This window comes from Ovis canadensis, chromosome 23 (assembly GCF_042477335.2).
Source record: "Ovis canadensis isolate MfBH-ARS-UI-01 breed Bighorn chromosome 23, ARS-UI_OviCan_v2, whole genome shotgun sequence".
NCBI classification, from domain to species: domain Eukaryota; kingdom Metazoa; phylum Chordata; class Mammalia; order Artiodactyla; family Bovidae; genus Ovis; species Ovis canadensis.
This window is the reverse complement of record NC_091267.1, coordinates 32,888,266-32,914,581: the sequence shown is the minus strand read 5'-3', so window position 1 is coordinate 32,914,581 and position 26,316 is coordinate 32,888,266. Positions and strand designations below refer to the sequence as shown.

Genomic DNA, 26,316 nt, shown 5'->3' with positions numbered 1-26,316 from the left:
TAATCTTCTTGGAACACCAGGTTTAACATGTTAATACTTATGGAGAGGTCTCTGGTGGAGATGTCCCCCACCTTGGTCCCCATCTACCTCTCAAACTTAAGCTCCCAGTGGATCCTAAAATCCATCTCCATTACAGTCTAACTGGTTTGATCACTCTGGCAACCCAGAGAATTGCCTCTTGTGTTTAAGGCAGGCTGACTTGGGATAGGAAAGATTCAGTAGGTATACGTGTTTCTTTGGAGGTAAAGTATATCACTTTGCTAGGCTCAAAGAATTCCTTCTGAGAGGATCCTCAGTACCACTTGGGAGTGCTGAGTCCAAAGTGGTCAAGTGAGATACCAACTGGGAGGCAATCAGAGCTCCGCTCCCAGTCGACAAAATCCACACAAAGTCAGCCAGTTTTTACTGCTTATCTTTGGTAATCCTCTGCTCTCTCTCTCCTCTCCTTCCTCCTCCCTTTTGCCCCCGCCCCCCACACTGAGGAAGGCCAGGTTTTATACTAGCAAACTTGGGTAACAATAGATATGATTGTCAGCCTCCCTGGGGCTGGCCGGGTTTTTATGAAATTAGACATATTTGTCTTGATGTTTAGGAGCGAGCATGAAATTCAAATCTCTGTGTTGGCATTCCACGGGCCGGGCCTTTAATATTCAATGACATGACTTCATTGAGGTTTTGACAACACTATATAGAAGCTGTGCTTACCATTGAAAATTAAAGCCACTGAAAGCGTTGACAACAGCAAAATTGTGAATGCTTCCCAGCTCCTGAAGTGATTGCTATTCCAGTTTGTCTAGAAGTGCTTATTATGTTTGTAATGCCGTCAGTTCCACTTAAAGACGACTTGAAGTCGATGCCATACAGGTAAGTACCAAAGAAATCTCCGTCTTCCTGTCTCTCTCCACACCTCCATCGTTTCCCACACAATTTTTCCACTGAGGGCCCATTTGCATTTGGTTACAGAGCCCCTGATTCCTTCCACTTGGGAGCAGGTTGATTGCACTTTTTTTCAAGTTCCCAGGTTAACCAGACTTTAATTTTTCCTTTTGTTCATTTGCCTTTTCTTTGTCTTCTTTTTCTTCCATGTGAGTATCGGAAACACTGGGCTTTAGTGTGTTTCTGTTCAAATCCCCAAGCGTGTGACTCCACTCCTCTCCTGTGTAAAACGAATCTTAGGTTGGGGGGTGAGGAGGATTTGGTATCTGAAGAAGGATTATAAAAGAAACTCTCTTTTGAAATGAATGCCAACTGTAAGAAGAGACGACTCTGTTAACCATGACTTCAGTTTGGATCTTTGTAATATTGAGAACGTTCAAAAGAAAACTTAAAAAATAACTAATAGTGCTCAGCTTTGCTGTTGTTGTGGGTAGTGGTATTAAAGCAGATGAACCAGTAGAGAATTCTAATGGCCTCTTCCCTAGACTGGATGCTTGCTTCAGTCTTTGAAGGAGATTTCTTCCTCTGCCACAAGTGGACATACAATGATTTTAGCAGAAAAACATTCTTGGTACAAGCCTGTCATCCTCAAGCAAGCCGAGACTCTTGGAATGCAAAACTAAGATGCAAATAAGAGAGCTGAGAGGAGGGTCTGGGGCACTGAAGGCAGTGATTTAAGAGGGACTTTGTGGCAGATGAAGGGGGCAGTGGCTGTAGGAAGGGTCGAGGGTGAAAGGTAGGCTGTATGGACATGCACAGCTTTGGTCCTAGGGAGCCAGTAAGGGGCAACTACCAGGCTTGACCCTCCTGCCTTCCTCAACACACTCCTCATTGTTATCCACTTTCCTGCTTTTCCAGACCCTGCTGGATAAAAAGAGGTTTTGGACAATGGATGATGAGCCTTCTTTTCTGTTTCTAAGCAACCTCCTTGGATTTTGGAAAATAAGAACTCCATCGCCAGAGCAGGGCTGCTATGGGGCAATTTGAATGAGGCACCAGGATACAGACAGCTGTACCCTGCACTCTTCCTGGACATGTCATGATTCCTGAGAGTTGCCATCATCTCTCCTTTCCCTGACTTTTCAGAAGGACCACGTCATTAAGGGGAGCCATAAACTCAGATGTCTTCCCAAGAGGCCTTGAAGCTTAAGAGACACTGTTTGTTGCTTTTCAGTAGCCCTTTGAACCTTAACAAATTATTGGTGTTCCCTGGAGGTCCAGTGGTTAGGACTTGGCTGTTTCACTGCCAAGGCCTTGGTGCAACCCCTGGTTGGAGAACTAAGATCCCTCAAGCCAAGTGGCATGGCTGGGGAGAAAAATGTTTAGTAGAATTAAACAACATGGCCAGATTTTATAATTTTTAAAATATATTTAAACTAGGGGACTTAAAAACAAAAAAAGTTGTTTGGTGTTTATTAGCTTTCCCTGCCTACCTAGACCCTGGCTTGTTGTTTCTCTCCTGCTATGGCCCACACAGATTCTGGTCTCCTTTGCTATGGGTGCCATCCTTCTGCAACCATATCCAGGGCAGGGAACGTGGTCTCTTGAGTGGTTTGGAGGTTTGGGATGAGCCCGGGTGATCATCTCCTGACTTTTCACTATCAGATTCTCTCCTTGGTGCCTAACTGCTCTTACTCTGGGGGCCATGTTTTTGTTCTTTCCCCTCTTTATTTATTTTGGCTGTGTTGGGTCTTAGTTGTGGCACATGGGATCACGAGGGACCCTTCACTGTGGCATGTGGACCCTCCCGCTGTGGTGCGAGGTCTCTAAAGTGTGAAGGCTCAGCAGTTGTAGCATGTGGGGGTCTTAGTTCTCTGAGCAGGGATAGAACCCATGTCCCCTGCATTGCAAGGCAGATTCTTAACCATTGGATCACCAGGGAAGTCCTGGGGACCATGTTTTTAATTTAAAAAGTTAGACTTCTGTCTAGAACTTTGAAACATGGCATTATTGCATGGTATTTTGAATATGAGTGATTTAGACACCACCAATATGCAACTTCATTTTTGTTTTTTTGACATTGTTTTAAACTTCATTAGTGAGAATAATTTTCCCAATGCTCGACAAGAACTGTGACAGATATCATGGCTTTTTTCCTCAGTTTTAGTTGCTATTGTTGTTGTAGGCCACAAACACAGGTTGGTCCAATAAATAATGTATGGAGTCTCATGCATACGTGCTAAGTTGGTGCAGTCATGAATGACTCTTACCGACCTCATGGACTGCAGCCTCCTAGACTCCTCTGTCCATGGGATTCTCCAGGCAAGGGTACTGGAGTGGGTTGCCACTTCCTTTTCCAATGGAGCCTCATGTGATGGTCAAAACAGAACCAAACCTGGAATTGCATATACTTCCTTGGCGTCATTTGAACTGCTTCGAGCTAGAAGCCTGGGTGGGACAGAAGACATGGCTCTTTGACTGTCTGCTGCTCCCTGGTTTCTTGCTCTATACTCCCTGCCTTGGTCATGAGGTCTCATAGTGAATCTCCCAAGGTTGGAGGCATGGGAGGGAGTGGTGAGTGGATGAGACAGTATCTGCTCGGCTGGGGACCTCACAGTCTCTGGTATGGGCTGAGGGACCGAGCTGATTCTTCCTCTTGAGGGCAATTTCTTGGGCTCTTCAGAGGTTCCCTTCTGGTTCCCTTTGTTCTGAAGTGTCCCTGACCTGTGAGTGACCCCCATCCAATTCAGCTGGACACTATGACATCTTCCTTCGCCATGGATATCCAGTGGCAAACCTCAAATCTCTTTCTGCTGAAGACACTCCTTCTTCTAGTCAGCTCCACTGACTTGGACACAAAAAGGCCCTAGGTCTGCCTTGTCCACATCCGTCTGTGAGAAATACTCATGCATCTCTTGTTCTCTTAGAGTGAAGGCCAATCGCAGCAAAGTGGCCCTCCCCGCTGGAGTCATTGGCCCTCCCTGCTGGAGTCATCTGCCCTCACCCAGCAGATTTCCAGGTGGGAGTCAAACTCCTGCTTCCAGTCCCCTTAATATTCTCAAGCGTGAGTCAGGTGGCAGTCCTCTATGCAGAAATACATTTCAAATTCCTGCACGTGGTCCTGCTGAAGAACCCTCCGGTAAGTCTGGGAAGAGCACATAGCATTTTCTACTCTCTAAGTCCTGATTGAGCTGAGGGGTCCAAAAGTTGCAAGACCACGTTTGATTTCTCTCTTGTAAATTCTGCATAAAGGGGTAGGGCTGAAAAGCAAAGCAGGACATGTCCCGTTCTATCTTGTCACACTTTCTTGCTTCTCCAAGGGCTTTACAGTCTGGATGAGGGGCCAAAACAAAATGAGAAACAGCTTAAAAAGTGAGAAAAGAAATGTTACAAGTCAAGTAGCCTGAAGCCTCAATTGCACAGGACAGACGATCAGCACTATCAGGTTGGGGTTTGGGTGGGTGGAGGAAACCAGGACACAGGGTAGAGTCATAAGTGTATGTTTGTTCAGAGCATTCAATTTTAGCCTTATCTTACTGCTTTTCTACTTGAAATTCAAGATCTAAGCACTCTGAGGTGATGAGCCAAGCTTCAAGGGTTCTCCTGGCTGGAAATGACTGGCTGAGAAAATGCTCTGGGTCCAGGCGGCTCCTGCAGAGAGGCGCTGAGAATGATGAAATACACACTTATATTAAGCACCGTATGCATGGAAACCTTGTCTTTTTAACCTACATGTGTTTTTGACCAATTCTAGAAATCTCCTGAGACGCTCAGCACATGGGAGAAGGGATAAACTTGGATCAACAACGGTCACTGTGCAGAAACATTTAGACACCCATTTCCTTCGATACATGTGGACACAATGCACTCTGTTGCTTAAGACTCTATTTCAGACACTGTGAGATACAGTCAAGTCTCTCCGGTAGCTATGCGATGAGAGTACATACCACCACCCCCCTCCCCAACTAGACTGACTATGGGGCACAGTGTAATGGCACATTTGAGTGTGAGGACAGTGAGGACCTGGTCAGCTCAGCAGGAAAGATGAGCTGCTGCCATAGTCCAGGAGAACATCAGACCATGGGAATCGACTGTGTCTCACTGGACTTCACCTCACCAAGTGCAGGCTGTGGTCAGTCATGGCCTCCGGGATTCCCAGATGCACAGGTATTAACTGTATTTGATGTTGACCAAGACTTTGGCCGGGTCTCTGACTCACCACTCCCTAGACCTGATGAGTCCCCCAGAATTTTTAGGCAGTGCTTCGTAAGTACCCAGTACCTTTCCTGGCACATAGTTGGTCTTCCCTGAGTATTTGTGGGTTGACTGAGTGAAAACTTGAGGGGGAATGTCTGGGATCCTGTGATGCAAAGCATCTCTGGCTTTGACTCTGACTGGGATGGGGCCCCGGAAGCAGTGTTGGGAAAGACAGTCAAGTCTTCCCGGGGTTGGGGTGGGGTCCCCATGGCCTCTAAAGTCTTTGTCCTCTGGGCATTTCTCTCCACCTTCCTAGTTCTTGGCCTGGCGTCTCTCTCTGTAGGTTTGCTACAAGGACTTTCTCCTTCTGAAGGAAAATGACTATATTTGTTATAAAACTCTCACCAAGGTTCCACTAGGGTCACTTTAAATTGAGGTGGTTTGGGGGATAGAGCGGCAGAGAGCTCCCATAACCTCAGTTCTTTATTGCCAGAAGGTTCCACTTTACGAGCATACTAACTTTCTATTCCTGGAACCCAGGGTCATTTTCTCCATTTCTGATCCTGCTGGGAAAGCTTCCCACAGATCTCTTTTCCTGGCGTGGCTCACCTCCCCAGAGGCAAGTCGGGGCTGAATGGGGGAGTTCTTCATCAGCTTTGCACCTCCCCTTCCTGCACCTTCCTCAGGAGGGCGCTCGCGAGCTCCCTCCCCGTGAAATCGCGTTTAAGAGATATTTTCCAAGGGGCACTGGCTCACCAGTGTTTGTATAAAAAATCTGAATTGTCACCGTCGAAGGCTGTGAGCCCCAGGCGAGCAGCTGGAGGACGGCCAGGTCCCTGAACTCAGGCCACCAAGTGACTTCCTGGGGCACCCAAGTCGGAGAGTAGCAGAGAAGAGAACCTCCCCACGGGTGGACTTGGCTTCCCCTCCTCCCTCCGGCAGGCTGGAGGTTTCTGAGGTTACAGACTGAACCCACTGTTTAATTTCTAACCTCCCATGGCTCCCAATTTAGGGCTCGCCTATGGGGTCCAACCACTCAATTAGGGCAGGCACTCAAGGCGGTGGTTGCTTTGATAGTGTGTGGTCGGAGGTGGCATCACATCCCCCCATCCAGCACCCCTTCCTTCCTCCAACGACAGCCTCCTTCGGGCTTCTTTATCTGGTAGCATCTCGGTTGCGGGTTAATGTCGTGGCAAACAGCAAGTACTATTGACCTGAGAGCCACACTGGAACACGTTTAGGCCTTGAAAAACTGGGGCAGTCCAGGGAGAAAGGCCCCAGGATGGAGAAAATGGAAGCAAATGGTAGAACTGAAAACTGTACAAAGAAAAGCCTTCCCTAGTTTGGACATTTGCCAAAAGTGACCTCTGTGGTGCCTCACTCCCCTCCCTGCAGGGTTGTAAACCACTTGCTCTAATTTTCTAATAATATGAATAGCTACTCTTTGAGGAGCGCCTCCCTTTTAAGACAGGATCTTTTTCCTTCCTCCTTTACAGAGGAATGAATGGAGACTCAGAGAGGTTAATCTTCCCAAGGTGCCACAGTCAGTTGGTGGTGAAGCTGGTACCAAGTCCAAGTGTGTTCCAAAGCTGGTCTGCCCCACAGTCGCTCTGTCCCTGCTGAACTCTCACTCCTGCCCTCTCCACCTCTCTGTCCCTGTTTCTGTCTGTCTCTCATTGTGGTCTGAATTGGGTACTGACCCAAATTTTAAGGTAGCTGGAGAATACCGACTTACCTGGATCATTCATTTGCTTTCGTTAACAGTCATGGAGGAAGAGATGGACCGGGCTGGGACACGGTTTAGCTGGGACATCTTGTGAAAGGCCCACAGGTTTGTACACTCTGATTCTGTTCACTCTTTCCTCTCCCTCCTGTTCTTGGCAACTGTCCCTTAAACCCGTCTGTTCTCTGCCTCTAATATATTATGCTGATATTTTATTACCAAACAATTACATCCACTAATTTGAAAAGGAAACGAGCAGGAAATTGCAATTATAAGAGTAAAAGCAATGCTCTTTTATTTCTCCCCTTTATGCATATGAAATATGGTTTGTCATTGCGGCACAACAGACTTTCCTCCTCTTCCAGGGCTCTTCACTGCCTTGTCTTTAATAATTGAGCAGAAACAAGAGTCATAATTAGATTCCTGATAACAGAGGAGCTATCCATGGGTTTGCAGATGTGGAGGCTGAGCTTGGAGCCAGCGAGCCGCCACCATGCTGTTATAGGAGAAAACACGCTTCATGTTGTTTCACTTGAGTACCTTCCAAAGCATTCTGTACATCCACGGTCGTCTGTGTAGATTATTTGTTCGCCACTATGGTTTCTCTCTGTCTTGGTCATGCTTTCCCACCCCATTGATACTGGGCTTGGTCAAGACTTGCTTTGGTCAATGGAATATGAATAGATGAGATGTACACCTCATTTAACTGAGCAGAAGCTTTCCATGAGCTTGTGTGATTTGACCCTGTTTCCCCTGAGCGACACTCGGGAGGGCAGCTGCTCCGTCTAGGTCCCTGAGTGACTACGGTTTGCAGAAATGCCCTGCTGACTCCTGATGGATGTGTGGCTAGAGCAAGAAATAAACATTTGCTGTTTTAAGCCACTGAGATCTGGAGCTGTTTTTTAAATCACAGAATAGCCCATCCAACCTGACTGATATCTCTGTGATCTCATTTGGTTCTCATTATATCCATGGGATTGAGAAAAGGGCTGACCACCCTGGGTAGTATGTGGGAAAGAGCCTGTGATGTGAAATCAAAGGGACCTTCAGGCTTAGACAAGCAATACAGTGTCTCTGAAATCCTGTCCATTTTTAATATTACTTACCTTGAAGGTTCCTGAGAATCAGAGTCAGTGTATGCTAGAGGTCCTGGCATAGTGCCCATCACAGAATAAATACCCAATAAAAGATAATTTAAAATAGTATCTTTAGAATCCTCTTTTGATTATGTCCATTGAATAGATACGAATGTGGAGGCCAAACTGGCTGCAAACACCTGCTCGAGCTCATTTCATAACAACTTAAGTGTGAGCTTCAGAGCTGTGTCCAGAATTGTCTCCCTGGACTAAATGTGTTCCCTGAGTGCTATGCCTAGAACTGTGCTAAGGGGTCTAGGGTGGGGATTGGTGGCAGCGGACACGTCCAGAGATGACAACACTGATCCCTGTGAGATGAGCTAGATTACAGAGGCAGCCCCAAAGAAGCAACTTGTTTATCTGAAGCATACGCTATTCTAAAATTCCAGCTTTGGGTGCATAAGAATCCCCCAAGTGGCATCTTAACATGTGGATTCCCTGGTTCTGCTCCTAGAATTTCTAGCTTAATGCTATCCTATCTGATCAGCACATGACAGGATCTAGCATCGGGGTCCCTGGGTTCAAGTACCTCCTCTGCATTAATGACACAACCTTGGGCAACCACTCTGTACCTCAGTTTCTTCATCTGTGAGATGGGACTACGTGAACAGTTATGTATTACAGTGTGAGTTAACTTGGGTAACACATGCAGAGCTTATGGCCCTGAGCAAGCACTCAGTAAGTGTTACCCACTAGTATTCTGATGCAGGGGTTCTGAGAACCACTTGTCCAGAAATTTCTCTAAGGAATGGCCCAGGGCCTTCCTCTGGTCTCCTACCTGGGAACACCTCCATGGGAATTTTAGGGGCATTGGCCTCCACCATGGTGGGGTCTGTTGGAGGGGGTTTCAAGTCATGGAGGCTTTGAGTGTGGAACCTATTTAGGTCAAGCAGTTCTTCTGTTGTTCAATAGCTAAGTCGTGTCCAACTCTTTGCAACTCCATGGACTACAGCAAACCAGGGTTCCCTGTCTTTCAACATCTCCTGGAATTTGCTCAAACTCATGTCCATTGAGTTGGTGATGCCATCCAACTATCTCATTCTCTGTCGCTCCCTTCTCCTGCATTCAGTCTTTCCCAGCATCAGGGTCTTTTCCAATGAGTCAGTTCTTCACCTCAGGTGACCAAATTATTGGATTTTCAGCTTCAGCATCAGTCCTTCCAATGAATATTCAGCATTGATTTCCTTTAGGATCGACTAGTTTGATCTCCTGGCAGTCCAAGGGACTCTCAAAAGTCTCCAACACCACAGTTCAAAAGCATCAATTCTTCAGCACTCGGCCTTCTTTATAGTCCAACTCTCACATCCATACATGACAACTGGAAAAACCATAGCTTTGACTATATGGACCTTTGTCAGCAAAATGATGTTTCTGCTTTTTAATACACTGTCTAGCTTTGTTATAACTTTTCTTACAAGGAGCAGGCATCTTAATTTCATGGCAGTTCTTCTTGTTGGCTATTAAACTGCAAATAGGCCATCTCCTTCCGTTCACTTTTGCAGAGGTTTGCTCCTGGGAGAAGACCCTTGTTAGCAGACTTTATTTGTGAACAATCTCTGGCTGGCAGGTGGGCAGAAATCTGGAGAAGTTCCTGGCACTTGGTGGCCTGAGGCTGGAGTCAGGGCTGGATTTGCCTCAAATGAATTGTTCCACTTATTGCTCATGCCTGGTGCCAAATGCCTCATTTTGCCCCTTGCTAATCATCAGATAAGAGTCAATTTACTACAAGAGTGGTTTTCTTCTTTAATTTCTTTGAATAATTCATGTCCAATTCAGGAAGGTTGAACATGTTCTGATCTCCTCCCCATATGCCTGTCCTGGCTTCCCAGTTTTTCTTACTCTTCTAAGTCCACCCCTCAGCAAGCCAACCTCCTAGGGTGACATGCCTAGGCTGTGAGAAGGCAGAGAGGGTCTTCTCTGGAGAGAGCTTGGCCCTGAGCTGGGAAGGGCTGCCCACTTCCCACCCTGGGAAGGACTACAGGAGGCGCTGCCATGGTGTTCCGCCCTGAGGCGAGAAGGAGCCAGAGGGTGTGCAGAGCATGGCTATTTACCATAGCGGCTGTCAGTATGCAAATTCCAGCTCTTCCAGGGGTTCAGGTGGAGACTGCAGGCAACACCTCATCTCCTTATTGCTTCAGTGTTCTGACTTGCAGGAAGCATGAGAACAGTGCCTCCTCATCCTGCTGTCCTGAGGATAAAAGCAAAAACATAGAAAATACAGAAACACGCAAGAAGAGAACGCGTAAGTAGAAACCACTTTGAAGGAGGTTGGTGTGTGATAATCTCTCAGTTAACATTGGCTGTTATCATTATGTGTCTCTTAGATCAGTCTTTGAAGTTTATGATGAGGTATAGGTTCTGTTGTATTTTATTTGTTCAATTAAAACTTAATTTTAATTACAGAAGGAATTCATGAATACATTCTCCTTGTAAAATTTAAAACATTTCAGTGAGAATTATTTCCATGTGCCTCTTCTCATTCTTAGCTCCTCTCCAGGGTTTATCACTTCTAAGTTTAGTAAGTAGCCTGATTAAACACTTTAGAAGGCATCTATGTGCATACATGTGATTGTGGAAAGTAATAGAATATATCCAAGTTTGCCTGCAATGCAGGAGACACAGGAGATGTGGGTTTGATCCCTGGGTCTGGAAGATCCCCTGGAGGAGGAAATGGGAACCCACTCCAGTATTCTTGCCTGAAAAACCCATGGACAGAGAAGCCTGGTGGGCTACAGTCCATGGAGTCCCAAATAGTCAGACACGACTGAGCAACTGAGCACACACAAGTATTATCCATCATCTATCTAATCTAGTGTAAATGGTGTATACTTAGATGTCACTTTCACTCAGCACATGTGTTAGAGATTATTTCATTTCAGAACATACAGGTATACCTTATTTATTTTAATAACTTCATACTATTCCATATTATGGGGATATCACATTTAATTTAGCCATTGTTTAACATTTTTCTTTACTGTAGACAGTGCTGTGCTATATATTATTGTAGGTGTCTTATTGTATGTATACATCTTAAAATTTTCTCAAGGGTTGCAAAATGAGCTCTCTGCTTTCAGTTGTGAAAATGTATACTCCCCTCAATTGTGTATAAATTATATGCTTTCATACTAACTCATCGTCCTTTCATATTGCCTAATTTAATTTTGCCAACCTAAGATGTATGAAAGGATATAGAATTTTATTGGTGTTTTAAATAAAAGTTTTCTTCCTCCTAGTGAAGTGGAGCCACTCTATACGTGTATTGGCTGTTTGTATTTTCTCTTTTGTGGCTGATCAGTTGTGATTGTTGCCTATCATTTTATTGAGTTAGGTTTCTTTTTCTTATTTATTTGCTTTTTCATTTATTTGACTACACTTTACTTACAATATCATATTAGTTTCAGGTATAAAACATACTGATTTAATATTTTTATAGCTTATGTACCATACAAAGTTATAAATTATTCACTATGTTCCCTGTGTGATTTATTTATTTTATAACTGCTAGTTTTAACCTCTTAATCCTCTTCATCTATTTTGCCCCCCTCTCACTTTGTGATAACCACTGGTTTGCTCTCTGAATCTGTGAATTTGTTTCTGTTTTGTTTTATAGATTCCACATATAAGTGAAAACATTTTTCTCTGTCCAACTTATTTCACTAACTTATTTCACCAACTTATTTCACTATACCCTCTAGGTTCATTCATGTTGTTGCAAGTGGCAAGGTTTCATCCTTTTTTATAGATAAGTAATATGCAGCATACATTATGAGAAACGCTGGGCTGGAAGAACCACAAGCTGGAATCAAGATTGCCAGGAGAAATATCAATAACCTCAGATATGCAGATGACACCACCCTTGTGGCAGAAAGTGAAGAGGAACTAAAGAGCCTCTTGATGAAAGTGAAAGAGGAGAGTAAAAAAGTTGGCTGAAAGCTCAACATTCAGAAAACTAAGATCATGGCATCTAGTCCCATCACTTCATGGCAGATAGATGGGGAAACAGTGGAAACAGTGTCAGACTTTATTTTTTTGGGCTCCAAAATCACTGCAGATGTGATTGCAGCCATGAAATTAAAAGATGCGTACTCTTTGGAAGGAAAGTTATGACCAACCTAGATAGCATATTGAAGAGCAGAGACATTACTTGGCCAACAAAGGTCCGTCTAGTCAAGGCTATGGTTTTTCCTGTGGGCATGTATGGATGTGAGAGTTGGACTGTGAAGAAAGCTCAACGCTGAAGAATTGCTGTGGTGTTGGAAAAGACCATTTGAACTGTGGTGTTGGAAAAGACTCTTGAGAGTCCCATGGACTGCAAGGAGATCCAACCAGTCCATTCTAAAGGAGATCAGCCCTGGGATTTCCTTGGAAGGAATAATGCTAAAGCTGAAACTCTAGTACTTTGGTCACCTCATGTGAAGAGTTGACTCATTGGAAAAGACTCTGAGGCTGGGAGGGATTGGGGGCAGGAGGAAAAGGGGACAACCGAGGATGAAATGGCTGGATGCCATCGCTGACTCGATGGACATTGAGTTTGAGTGAACTCCAGGAGTTGGTGATGGACAGGGAGGCCTGGTGTGCTCCAATTCATGGGGTTGCAAAGAGTCAGACATGACTGAGAGACTGAACTGAACTGAACTGAACTGAATACTCTATTGTGTATATATCCATAAATATGTAACATTTTCTTTATCCATTTGGATAAACTCAAAATGGATTAAAAACTTAAGTGTCAGACCTGTAATCATGAAAACGCCTAGAAGAAAACAGGTACTATACTCTTTGACATCATTCTTAGCTATATTTTTATGAATTTGTCTCTTCAGGCAATGGTAACAGAAGCAAAAATAAACAACTGAAGTCTAATCAAACTAAATGGCTTTGCACAGCAGAGGAAACCATCAAGAAAATGAAAAAGCAACCTGCAGAATGGGAGACAATATTTGCAAACAATAGGTCTAATAAGGGATTAAATCCAAAATATATGAAGAACTCCTATGATACAATTCAATATCAAAGAAAAAATCCAATTGAAAAATGGGCAGAGGACCCAAATAGGCATTTTTCTAAAGAAGACGTTCCGGTGGTCAATAGGCATAAGAAAAGATCTTAAGACTGCTAACCATCAGGGAAAAACAAATGAAAACTACCATAAGATGTCACCTCACACTTGTCAGATTGGCTATGATCAAAAAGACAACAAATAACGAACACTGAGGATGTGGAGCGAAGGGAACAGTAATGTGGGTAGGAATGTGAATTGGTGTAGCCACTGTGGAAAACAGTATGGAGGTATCTTAAACATACAAAAATAAAAATAGAACTACTTGCGATCCAGCAAATCACTCCTGAGTATTATCTGAAGAAAATGGAAACACTAATTTGAAAAGACATGTGTGCCCTAATGTTTGTAGCAATATTATTCACAATAGTCAAGATACGGAATCAACCTAAGTGCCCACTGACAGAGGAACAGGTACATATAGTTTTAATTACTTTTGCAGATCTTTTAAAAACATACTTTGGAGAGTCACCCTTTCTGTGTTACAGTGTTGCTAGTCTCTCGTGTCCGACTCTTTGTGACCCCATGGACTGTAGCTGCCAGGCTCCTCTGTCCATGGGTTTGGATACTGGAGTGGGTTGCCTTTTCCTTCTCCAGGGGATCTTCCTGACCCAGGGATAGAACCCAGGTCTCCTAGACTCAGGGAAATTCTTCAGCCCCCGAGCCACCAGGGTTATACTTGTAACACCACTGTGTTAGATTTGGTGACGATATCTTCTCGCGTCCATTATTCGCTTTTTGTTTTCTATGTATGCTTAATTTAGATTCAGTCCATTTGTATTACCCTGTTCTTTAATGACTTGCTTTTGTGTCCTATTTTTAAGTATACTTTCTCCATCCTCAACATCATAAACACATTTTCCAAAATTTTCTTCTATTTATAAAAAGTATTAAGTTTTTCATCCATTTGGGCTTTCTTTTGTAAGTGATGTAAGATCTAATTTTTTGTACTAGGCGTTGAGCTTTATCTGTGTGATCCCAGTCATTCAAACTATCTGAAACATTAGGCATTCTGACAGTCGTCTTACAGATGAGGAAAGAAACTGAGAGAGATGCTATAATTTGCCCAAAGGTCCCAAAGGCCAGTGCAGAGTAGCCATCTGAAATGATGTCTATCTGTGGGATGACACAGGTCGCCTTTGCATGTCCAAATGCCTCTCTGAGAGCTCCCTGCAGGCTGAGCACTGGCTGATGACACTAAAAGGAGGAATTTGGATCAGGCTGGGAAGACCCTCTTTCTTTTAGGAGCTGAAATCACCAAGCATCACTGAAGGCCAAGAAGACAGGCACTAAAGGGGCAATGGACTTAAAAAGGGTGAAGAATGCCACAGTCTCAGCAACACCGCTGATGTGAAGCATCTTTGGAGTGCTGTCCTCTAGGATATGGGAGGGTCTTGATGGGCATCCTGCCCGGGCAGGTTCTGTCCCCTGTTACCAGGACGCTGGTCCAGGCTTTGTTCCTTTCTCCTTACAGCAGAGGGTCTAGGAGGCTTGGGGCACAACTTCTTCTATGTTACCCATTTTTGTTGTGCTCCTCAAGAGGAAGGGTGAGTATGGGGTGGGGGGCCTCGAGAGGGGCAACGGAAGGAGGAGGGGAAATGCTCTTTCTGGTTTTACCCTGCGAATCTCACTGTCACCATTCACTCACCTGTGCGGGCTGGAAGCCGGGCTCAACCGCTCCATCTCTCCCCAAAGAGCTGTGAACCACACACTTAGCAATGCAGAGAGATGGCTCCAGGCACCCTCAGCATTTATTATAAATCACTGAGACAGGAAAGATATGAGTCCCCACCTGCAGAATCACTGAAGCAGCGTCTGTGGGCATATCTTACCTGAAAACGATTTCCCTGCTTTCTTCACAGCACAGGGGGCTTCGGGGGCCAGACCCAGAGGAGCTGTTCCCTGGAGCAGCATTCTCAAGTCCTGGGACAGTTTTCTCGATCTTATCCTTACAGCAAGACACTCTTAAATGCTGACATTTCCTGACTTGCTTCAAACTGTCTTCCCTTAAAATACAGCCTCAGAGACCCTCCTCTGGTCTCGTGGTTTCACCTTCAGGCCTGAATTAGGATACATTGTTGTTATCTTCTACCTACTGATAGCTTTTAAACCCCTTAAGGGAGTGGTCTTTGTGGAAGATCAATGAAGGATATTTAATTTCTTTGTTAAGAAGTACAGGGGGAAAACCCCCCAATCTTCTTTTTTCTAATGAAAAAGCAGCTGATATTCAAATCAGCTGATTTCTTCTTGGTCCCTAGAACACAATGCAATCATTCGCCCCTCAAAATCTTTGTCAAAATAGTTGACAAAGCAATGCCTTTTCTATGCATGCGTGCCAGAATTTTCTGTCCCTGGGATTCTCCAGGTAAAAATACTAGAGTGGATTGCATGCCTATCCTCCAGGGGATCTTCCTGACCCAGTGATTGAACTCCCATCTCCTGTGTCTCCTGCATTGGCAAATGGATTCTTTGCCACCAGAGGCACCTGGGAAGCGGGCCCTCTTCTATGTCTGAGCTCAGTTGTGTTGACCCAGCTACCCTTGATTTATTCCAACCCTAAAGCACATCCTGTAACATGGGCGGTGGGGAGAACTGACCCTCTCTGTGTGGTGTGCCCTGGTACCTCTTCCTTGTCCCTGGAGCTGACCCCGTGCATCCCAGCTGCAGGGGAGGCTGTGCAGAGCCCTTCACTGGGCAGGTTTGGCCTGTGGTTTGGACCAGCCGGTGCTGCCCTCTGCTCTTCAGATCAAATCCCATCATCATCAGGCGAGGACGCCCTCCAGATGGCCCCACGCGTGCACAGATGTTGCTGCGAAGGAGTGCATCAGCCCTTTAGTGCATCAGCCCGTTAGCGCATCAGCCCAGATCAGTTCACCAGACTAACCAGTGCATCCTGTTGGCTCTGTCACCTCTTGGTGGGCACTTTCCTACCCCGTTCCCTTAGCCTCTCTTTTTCAAACCCAGACTCCTGCAACAGAGCGGGTCCCCCAGGACTTTGGATTTAGCAAAACTTCTTTTAAAAAAATATTTATTTTGATTGGAGGATAATTACTTTACAATATTATGATTTTTGTTTTTGCCATACATCAACATGTATCAGCCATAGGTATACAGGTATCTCCTCTGTCCTGAACCCCCTTCCCATCTCCCTCCCCACCCTAGCCTTCCAGGTTGTCTCAGAGCACCAGCTTTGGGTGCCCTGCTGTATGCATCAAATTCACACTGGCCATTTATTTTACATACGGAAATGTCTATGTTTCAGTGCTATTCTCTCAAACCATCCCACCCTCTCCTTCTCCCACCAAGACCAAAAGTCTGTTCTTTATGTCTGTCTCCTTTGCTGCCTTGTATGGAGGATCCTCAGTACTGTTCTGGATTGCATATACATGTGTTAATATATGGTATTCATCTTTCTCTTGTACAGAGTGAAGTAAGTCAGAAAGAGAGAGCCTTCCCTCTTGATGGAGTAGTGGGAGAGAGAGCAATTTTCCCTGGACTGAAAATGATGGAATGAAGAAAAAATTGTCATATGACATCCCCCGCCTGCCTCAGAGAAGGCAGCTTCCTCTCAGGTAAATGGATGGCTTGTGGACTATTGTATTGTTTATGGTGGTCCCTTGAGGTCACAGGTCAAGGTCATACCCTGGATCCCCTTTGCATTCATGGCACAATAATTTCCCAAGTTGACTACAGAGAAGCGGAGCCTCAGCAGGAAACGGGAACCTTGGTGGGAGTCCAGTGGGCAGAGTCTTTGTCTTGGCCACAGAGCATGTGAGGGTCTCACTGAACTTGAGTTTGCCGCTGTGAGTGGGGAGTTGTGGGCAGCCTCCCAGTCGTGGTCTCGGCTGCGGCCCCCATCAACATCCAGACCGTCCAGGTGCACCACAGCTTATTTCCTTCAAGTGATCTCTGACTCATGGAGTGTTCCCACCTGGGCAGGATGCAGACAAGCCTTGTGCTTGCCCCCCCAGGCTGTGGAGATGCTGGGGACGTGAGTGCCTGGAGGACCAGCTGTCTCAGTGGTGGGTGATGGTGCCCAAGAGCCTCTGTGCCCTGGGGGAGAGTTCCCAACTTTGTGGACCCTGGTGGATGTGTTTCTTGTCAGAGAGGAAGGTGGTCTCCCTATCAGTTCCATAGAGGGTGCTTCTGGTGTGGTCTGCCTCGCTACAATTAGACTCCATTTATTCCTCAAACCTGAATGAATGATCCTATGGGAAAGCATGGCAGAGACCTTGTTTTGGGAACAAAGTTGGCCAAGGTAATCAAAGGAGACTTTAGGAGACTTCAGGTTTGATTGTGAGTTAGAATTTGCTAATGAGAGAACAGAAAGAGCACTTGGCCTTGACTTTGGAGAGTGGAGAGCCCACAGGCTGTGCATAGAAAAGAGCTCAACAAGGCCAAGGGTGGGCAGAAGTTGAGGGAAGTGAGGGGCCAGCAGGCTCCAATGGCATGCGAAGCCTTGAGTATGACTGGTCAGTGTGCTGAGTCATGTCTGACTCTTGTGATCTCATGGACTGTAGTCCGCCAGGCTCCTCTCTGCATGGGATTCTCCAGGGAAGAATACTGGAGTGTGTTGCCATTTCCTCTTCCAAGGGATCTTCCTGACCCAGGGATCGAACCCTCATCCCCTGTATTGTTGGCAGATTATTTACAGCTGAGCCACTGGAGAAGTCTTGAGTGTGACTAGGAATCCAGATATTGTCTGTCTGTAAAGGAAGAGCACTTCTGAAGATACTGCAGGCTGGCTTGATTCAGAAAAGGCATGTTGCATGTGGCTTTGGGGAACAAAATTACGCCATACAAACAAATCCAGCTGCACAACCAGAGGGTTGCTGCATGGACCTTTAGTTCAGACTGAGCTCGTCCCTGAGGGAGGGTCTATGGGCCCTGAGGGCCAAGGGCCACTGCTGTCAGATTTCAAAATTGACCTTCATAAAAAGGTCCCTGGGAAGTGAATTACAGCTATGCTTCAAGTCAGGCCAAGCAGAACTTCCAGAGTTCATGGTGAGCCCAGCATGCCTTCCTTCCAAGGGTTCAGAAGAGGCAGCAGAGACCGTGAGCCTGCCTGGAATCTCTACTCTGTGCAGGGGAAATAGCCCCAAATCTCTGGCTCTTTAATAATCAGGATGGCAGTGTGTGGTTGCCTCAGACTAGCAGGCAGTGCTGGGGGTGGGCAAAATCAGGGGTCAGAAGGAGGTTTGACCTCCTAGAGTGCAGAAAATGGGCTGGGACAGGGAAGGGTGAGGTACTGAATGATGGGGAGGACAAAATGCAGTCATCCCTCAAGAGGAAAACGTCCAAATCACTTTTGCGAGTGCATCAGCATGAGTGAACATCTTTATGTGCAAAGCCATGCTGGGAGCAGGTCAACAACCAAAGTGAAATAAAAGAGCCCTACTCTTTTGAGACCTACCTGCCATGAAAGACACCATTCATTCATTCATTCATTCATCCATAAACACTGAACTTCCGGTGTGTACCAGCCCTGTGCTGGTGCTGAGAACATGGCCCCAGTGGGAAGGACACACAGTGAGTCCACTCGAGAAAGGGCCAAACGATCTCAAGAACGCCTACGAGATTCTAGAGGGCGGGGATGATGAGGCTGAATTGCGTTGGGCCAAGAAGAACGCCTCCTCAAGAAGAAGACTGATTGAAAGAAACAAGCAATCAACGTTTATTGGCTCATAGGGTTGGAGGTGGTCTGCATGGGGTGCCCAGCCAGTAAACACATACTTGTGCCATGATGTGGGTGACAGTCAAGTATGAAAGAGTGCTGAAAACAAGGGATGAGGGAGGGAGATGAAGGCAGGAAGGATCCCACGGGGTCGTGGGGAGGGGTCAATGGTGTGTGTGTTGGGGGAGCCTCGGGCACCCAGAAGCAGTCCTGTGGCCCCTGTGCTGGGCTCTGTGTTGCTGGTGCTGTGCAGACACACAAACCACAGAGACCAGAAGGAAGAGCTTTGGCTCTCATTCCTGTGACTTCCTCTGTGTCTCCGAAAAGGCAGCTTTCTGAGGCTGATGCTGCAGAAATGGGCTTCCTGGGGATAGACGTGCTTTCACGCCCTGTTCACAGAGGAAAGGGTGTGAGCTGAAGCTCTGAAGAGTTCTCCAGCCCTCTGCTGAGACCCAAACCCCATCCTGCAGGAGTGGACCCAGGTGGGGAACCCTCCCGTGCATCCCCCGAGGGCAGAGGGGCAGGTGGGTGGGGACAGAGACGAGGAGGGGAGATTCTGAGGCCTGGGAATCCGCCTCCCTGGGGGGCCCTGGCTCTCAGGTCCTGCTTTTTCATGCGGTTTACACAGCCCGCTCACAGGGCCATCTTAAATATCCTCAGAGCACATGGTCGCCCGGCAGCAGGGCTCCCCATCTTTCTTTGCGGCTGTCTGCAAGTCTGCCTCAGGTGCTTTTCTCGTTTGGCTTAAACATTATATCATTTGGGTTAAACATTGCCCTCTTTGGGTCTAATATGCCCATTTATTTTCCCTGGAAAGTTTCTGGAGCTTCCCTGCACTGTGCCTGGGGGCTTCTGGCCGCTTCTGGGGAGCATGAATATTGCACTGAATAGACTGTTCAGGGTCTGCAGACTGGGATGCAGCAACCCTGTGCCTCCCGCCTCCATATGTGGTTCCCCTCCCAAGGCACCCAGTGTGTGTGCCCCCCGGTCTGTGAGCACTCTGAAGGCTGGCTGCTTCTCATACCAGTACTGCCGGCAGTCCTCTGTTGGAGCTGGCTGAAGGCCCCAGGACAGGGAACACATTCAGGTCCAGCTCCATGCACGGGCTAAGCTTTTTGCCGCACTTATTTCCTGATAGGCAGATAAGCATGAACACCTGCGAACAAGCTGGATTCTTAAGGACTGGACTGAGTGGGACAGTGATTATATAGTGTTAGTCGCTCAGTCGTGTCTGACTGTATGCAGTCCCGTGGACGACAGGCCTCCAAGCTCCTCTGTCCCTGCAGTTTTTCAGGCAAGAGTACTGGAGTGGGGAGCCCATTTCCTTCTCCAGTGGATCTTCCCTACCTGGGGACTGAACCCAGGTCTCCCACACTGCAGGCAGATTCTTTACCAACTGAGCCCCCAGGCCCTAGTCCATTTGGGCTGCTATAGTGAAATACCACAGACTGGGTGGCTTATGAGCAGCAGAAGTTTATAGTTCACAGTTCCAGAGGCTGGAAGTTGAAGATCAAGGCACTGACAGATTGAGTGGCTGGTGAAGGCCTGCATCCTGGTTCGTACATGGCTGTCTTTGCTGTGTCCTCGTAGGGTGGAAGGGACTGGGGAATCTCTGGTTCTCTTTATCATTGCACTCATCCCGTTTATGAGGGCCCACCCTTGTGACCTAGTCACCTGCAAAGGCCTCACCTCTAAATACCAACACAGTAAGAATCAGGGAGAGGGGACGCAAACATAAGACGGGCTGGAATGAATCAGAGAAGAAGCAAGGACCACCAGCTTCACTAGTTCTTTAATTTTGTAACAAGATTCTGTCTCCCAGTAGAGCCGCCATAGTCTCTTGCTGGCAATAAGGGGTTTATATGTAGGAAATAGAGAAATGCCAAAAGGGTTTCTCTCCAGGGTCCTTTCCTGTAGATCCATTTGCCCCATAACACGGAGGAAGGAGGTCAGCCTTCAAATGGGGTGCTGGCATAGGTGACCCAATTCTCCCCATCCTGATCAATCAGAGAGATCAACCTTGGAAACTGCAGACATCCAACCTTGGGGAGAATAGAATATAAATACATACAGTGGTCTTCTTTCAGGGGGAAGCAAGGCTCCTTTGTGCTATAAACTTCCGCTATGATTTTTGACACATTCGATGAGTGTATTAACTCCAAGCTCTTTGAGAAGAAAAGACAATATAAGTTCTTCTTTATGGATCCTCACATCTGTTGTGGTGCTTAGCACATGATCCATTCTCAGTCAGCAATTTTTGGATGGCATGTTTTGTATTCAGTTTTGTTAAATCTACAGTGACTTAGGTGAGGCCATGGCTAGACCCTGAAAGGGAGAAGCCCTGGAATTAGATTGGCCCAGTTGCATGAGGCAGACCTGGAGGGATGGGGAGGGGATCTAGCACAGTAGACAGAAAGCTCGGTGCTCAGCGGACGTGGCTAATGAACAACAGGAATGTCCCGGAGGGCAAGCAGCCCAAGGTGAGGAGCCACGTACAAGGAAGCAGATAGCTGCCAAACCTCCCTGTGTCAGGCACCCTTCTTTACATGCCAGCCTGTGAGGCAGGTAACACGGCTCTTCCTCTTATAGATGAGGAAGTAGAGACAGATAAACCTGTAACCTTCTAGAGTAGCTCAACTGATAAACTGTCCAGGCTAGCTCACTGCAGCTTTCATGCTCTTTTCCACCTTCCTCTGTGATTCTCTGCAGAGTGGGGGCTTCAGAGTGGGCAGTGCCAAACTGAGGAACCCAGCAGTCAGCCGACTTAGGGAAACTCGGGGATCAAGCATGGTGCTAGTGATCAGCAGGCTCTCCTGTGGGGTCTAGCGTGGGTTGAACCACAGCCTAGAGTGGCCGGATGTTGGGCTGATGCTGGAGATGGGGATTCATACACAAGAACCAGGCAAGAAGACAGTGGCCAGAATGAGGTAAGGAAGTTCCCTGGCTCAAGAGCTAGTCTGCCTTCACCAAAGCCAACAGCACTGAGTCCCAGGATCTTGTGAAAGACCTCTGAAACACTCCTTCTCCAGGCTTGTTGTTGGCCAAATGCTAGGGCCAATCCATCTTAGAGCGTTTTCTTAAAGTGGGAATTACCTGTATAGGGGAGGGGGAGAAAGCAGAAGCCACCCAACCTCATCTGATGCACCGACTCGCTCGATTACTTTTCAGTGAATACGTTACTTTAGGCCCATCCTGTTTTTTTCAGGCCATACAACTGGAGCTGGTGTTTATTTCCAAGGTTGTGTTATATGATGGGGAAAAGTTCTCTGGAGTAAAATTCTGGGGCTCATTAAACAGTGGGTAGAAGAGGAGGAGAGAATGAGGGAAGGAAGTAAAGAGAAAATTATGGCAGGGTTATGTTTTCTTTTCCTGTAGGAAAGGACCTAAAATAATTGCATCTCCTGTTTGGAACATTTTTATTTTCCACACTTCATTCCTGTTTATGCAAAGCAGTGGGTAAGGAGAGTACATTCTTCAGGGAAATTCTCCCCGGGAAATGCAGTACTGTGTTCACAGGACTTTCAGGTCATTGTGGGAATTGTTCAGAAACCAGAATTTACTTACAGAGGAAAATTGACCAGAAGTTCCTTCTACCCCCATGCCCCTCCTTGTGATTTAAATGCTTTGTACTAATGCTTTTTATTTGGACAAATCAATTGGCCTCCTTTGGAGTGTAACTGGAGAAACTTGGGAATGCTTGTCCAAGTTGGTTTAGTACAAGCCCACGCTGGGAAGGTTCCCTGTTTATTTGTTGGGGTGCTTTCTGAGAAATAAGAAAGGAAATGGTGCTTTCTTTAGAGCGGCAGCCTTTATGGACAGTAGGCCTTCTGCAAGTTCATCTTTCTTTTCTGTGGCCAATGCCTTAATTTTTTCCTCCAACAACGATTAATCAAACCAGCTCATAGGATACAACTTTATAGCAAATTGACCCTAAAATATAAACAGCATATACTTTGTCTTTCCATCCCTTTGGCACTGACATTAAAGCAAAGGCCTTGACTAATACTCAAGAAGTTGTGGATGGTTGAATTTCAGACACTGGCCACAGGCTGGCTTTCCTCAAGCTCTTTGAAGAGCACCACCACTCCACATAAAAAATAGCTTTCTCTATAAATGCCCTCTTACTCATCTCCCTCCATGAGTTTACTAAGAATGAGCCCAAGGGGATGGCTGTTTTAGAAGGACTTTGACCAACTCTGTCTTCATTCATGGACTGGAAAGAAAGGGTAGGAAGATGTCAGGGAACGCATCTGCAGAGATGTCAACAATTTTTCACAGAGATGGAAGTTTCCTAAGTTTTGTCCTGTGGTAACAGCATTTAAGCCTGGAGGGAAAGGCAACCTTTGAGAGTGTTTACGAACTCTGAGCTTGGAGGAAATGGAGAAATAAATTGGAGAAAGAAATTGAGAGAAGGCAGGAGGATTTGGGGTTGAAGTGTGGCTTAAACAACAGAAATTTATCTCCTCCTGATTCTGGAGGTGGAAAGTCTGAGATCAGGTTGCCCATCGGGTTGTTTTCTTTCAAGGCCTCTTTCCTCAGCTTGTAAATGGCTATCGTCTCCTGTGTCATCACATGTCTATGTCCTAATTTTCTCTAATAAGGGCATCAGTGGTTGAGATGGTTGGATGGCATCACCGACTCAATGGACAGTTAGAGCACACTCTGGGAGATAGTGAAGGACAGGGAAGCCTGGTGTGCGGCAGTCCACGGAGTCACAAAGAGTCAGACTTTACTTAGTGACTGAACAACAACATATTGGATTAACGGTCCATTTTAATGATCTCATTGTAACTTAGGCTTCCTCATAGCTCAGTTGGTGAAGAATCTGCCTGCAATGCAGGAGACCCAGGTTCGATTCCTGGGTTGGGAAGATCCCATGGAGAAGGAAATGGCAACCCACTCCAGTATTCTTGCCTGGAGAATCCCATAGACAGAGGAGCCTGGCAGGCTACAGTTCATGGGGTTGCAAGAGTCAGACACGACTTAGCGACTAAACCACCAACCACCACCATTGTAGCTTAATTGCCTCTTTAAAAGCCTTATCTGCAAATACATTCTGGTACTTGTTAGACTTTAACAAATAATTTTGAGGGAACGCAATGCAGCACATAAAAGGGATACATTTGGAGGAGTTTGTGCAGCTAAAAGTCAGTTTGGTTCTTCTGCACATAGGGGCCAGATCTTGGCTACAGAGCATAGGCAGTGGAAATTAGTACATGGATATTAGAAGTCAATCCAGAAGGGGCCCCAAGGACCATGCATTATCCTTTGGTTCTCCAACTCAACTGCCTATTAAAATCACAAGGAAGTGTTTAAAAAAAAAACCAAAACTCTGGTGCCCAGGCTTTTACTCTGGTATGTTTGTTCAGTTGATATGAAGTAGGAACTAGAATCAGGTAATTTTGAAAAACATCTCAGGAGATTTTAGTGTGTAGGCAGTAGTCATAACCAGTGATGTAATCCACATCCATGATTTTTACAAATAAAGAGAGTAATAGCTAGAAAGATTTGATGACTTATCCAAGATCAGAAAACATGTGTGAACGAGCACATGGGGATCCTAACTTGGGTCCCACGAAACTTCTGCTAGTACATTTCTTTCTGTTCCCTAAATGCCAACCCCCCTTGAGGTTTCTGAGGTTGTAGATCCCCTGTCCAATGCTGAAGGACTCCTCCCCCAGCCGCTGGCAGTGTGGGTAGCCTGGGCTAGCCCTCCTGCAGAGACTGGGGTATAAAGATCTGATATGAGCTCCAGAACTCCCTGCAGTGATTGTCTTGCAGTTCAAGTCCTCCTTCTGCCCAGTCCTACTGCTCCCACTGACTCACCGGCGTGGGTCCCAAGGACATCCCAATAAACCTGCTGTTGGCCAGTCTTCATCTCAGCATCTGCTTTCTGGGGAATCCAGCCTATAACAAGTCCTCCCTGTGTTCACAGATTTTTTGTTAGGACTCATTGAGAACTCACCACATTGTGCTCTGTGTTAGGTACTTGGAAATAAAGAGACAAAAGACCCAGTTCCTCTTCAAGCTGCTTGGCCATCTCCCAGAGGTACTGGTGGTCAACGGCCAGCCCCAGTGCCCTGTCTGAGCTGCCCTAGTAGCACTGTAGTGAACGTGCTGTCAGAGCGCCCAAGGAGGGGATGCGGATGCTCTGAATGGAAGAAGGGCTTCTCTTGCCACCTTTACAATCTTGCCACTTCTGTATACTCTTTATTATACTTTAGGTGGGTGATAGAGGGGAAGATGGTGAGTGGAAGAAAGATAAAAGAGTACAAGAACAAGGATAGATAGAATATAGCGTAAAGGTCTGGTTTGGGTCTCCCATCGGTTCCTGGAGGTTGTGTCCCCTGTGACCATCGTCAACATTAGGCCCCCAGAGCTCTTGTACTTATCCCCTCACTCAAAGAGGAGCTAGAATCAGATACTGACAGGTTAGAGGAAATAATGTCAGAGTCAGTGTGTCATCTTCTGAGGGAGATTTGCCCTCTTGTTTTATCCCCAGTGATGGAAAAGGAAATGGTCATTAACCAGCAGATAGGCCAGGCTTTGGAGCATCCAAAGGGTCTTTCTGAAACTGGACCCATGTGGACAGATGGTCATGTAGGCCTGTGTTAGCAGACCTGGTTGGCACAGACGAGACTGGGCGCTTGTGTGCGCTGGCTGAGAAGAGGACTGGAAAGCACACCAGTACTTAGGAGGAGGGGATCCGTAACTCTCCTGAGCTCGGGCAGTCTCATGCCTCCTACGGGGCCCCTGCCGAGTCTAGCCCTCACCTGAGCTGGACAGAATACCTGGTGAACTGGAAGTGAAGAGCTCAGTCTTGGAGCAGCCTCCAGCATAAGTGGGTCAACAGGCATGGCGTCACCAGGTGTCTCCAGTCTGGTGGAAGACAAACAGTCTGTACCCTTGGGGAGCCCCAGGCCTCCTGGCCTCATTTGAGAGATGTGGTTTCTGCCACAGGCCAATATTTAGGACACACATACATATTTAAAAGCCCTAAGAACAGACACAAAGAAGACATTAACATGTGCAAACGGTTACAGATGACTGGCTAGAGCCAGGGAACAGTTCAGGGAGTCAGGCTTAAAGCAGAGGTCCAGAACACATGGGGTCAGCCCATCAGCCCCCAGTCAAATCAGGAGATGCCAGGGACAGGAAGAGCTCTCCGCAGCACCAGGCGCATCATAGACACCAGTTGGTAGGAAACTTGGTCCTCCCTTTTTGAACGAAGGCCAGTTTGAAAATGAACACTGCACAGTTGTGTGCATGTGTCTGTAGAAACCTGGACATTATCAAGGGGGCGCGTCTGGGGGCCTCTCATAGCACCGCTGGAGGGGTTTGTACACTCAAGGTTGTGATTCGGGAACATGACTGTGTGTGTGTAAAGTGTGCATATTTATGTGTGTGTGTGTGCACACTGGTGGGGCTTCCCTCACTCTGGGATGAGACTGAAGATGCCAATGCACAAATTATCCAATCACTCGCTCTCTTCTGGGAAGCTTTCCCTCTTATGCAGGGTGGCCACCTCCCCCTGTCCTGTGGGAACTGGGTCCTCTCTCTTGTTCGTCTCCCTCTCCCTACACTGGCCTTTCTGTTTCTCGAAAGCTCCAGGGTTGTCCTTCCTCTGGTCTTGGGCACTGGCTGCCTC

At 46.5% G+C, this 26,316-nt stretch overlaps 1 long non-coding RNA gene across 1 annotated transcript; it reads left to right on the top strand.

Annotated features, from left to right (window-relative positions):
- Positions 1 to 592: 592 nt before the first annotated feature.
- LOC138428529 (uncharacterized) lies at positions 593 to 16,566 on the top strand. Its single transcript, XR_011252480.1, has 5 exons — positions 593 to 864; positions 4,631 to 5,043; positions 6,838 to 6,904; positions 10,086 to 10,174; positions 16,419 to 16,566. It is a non-coding gene; the product is annotated as an uncharacterized lncRNA (long non-coding RNA).
- The last annotated feature ends 9,750 nt before the right edge of the window (positions 16,567 to 26,316 follow it).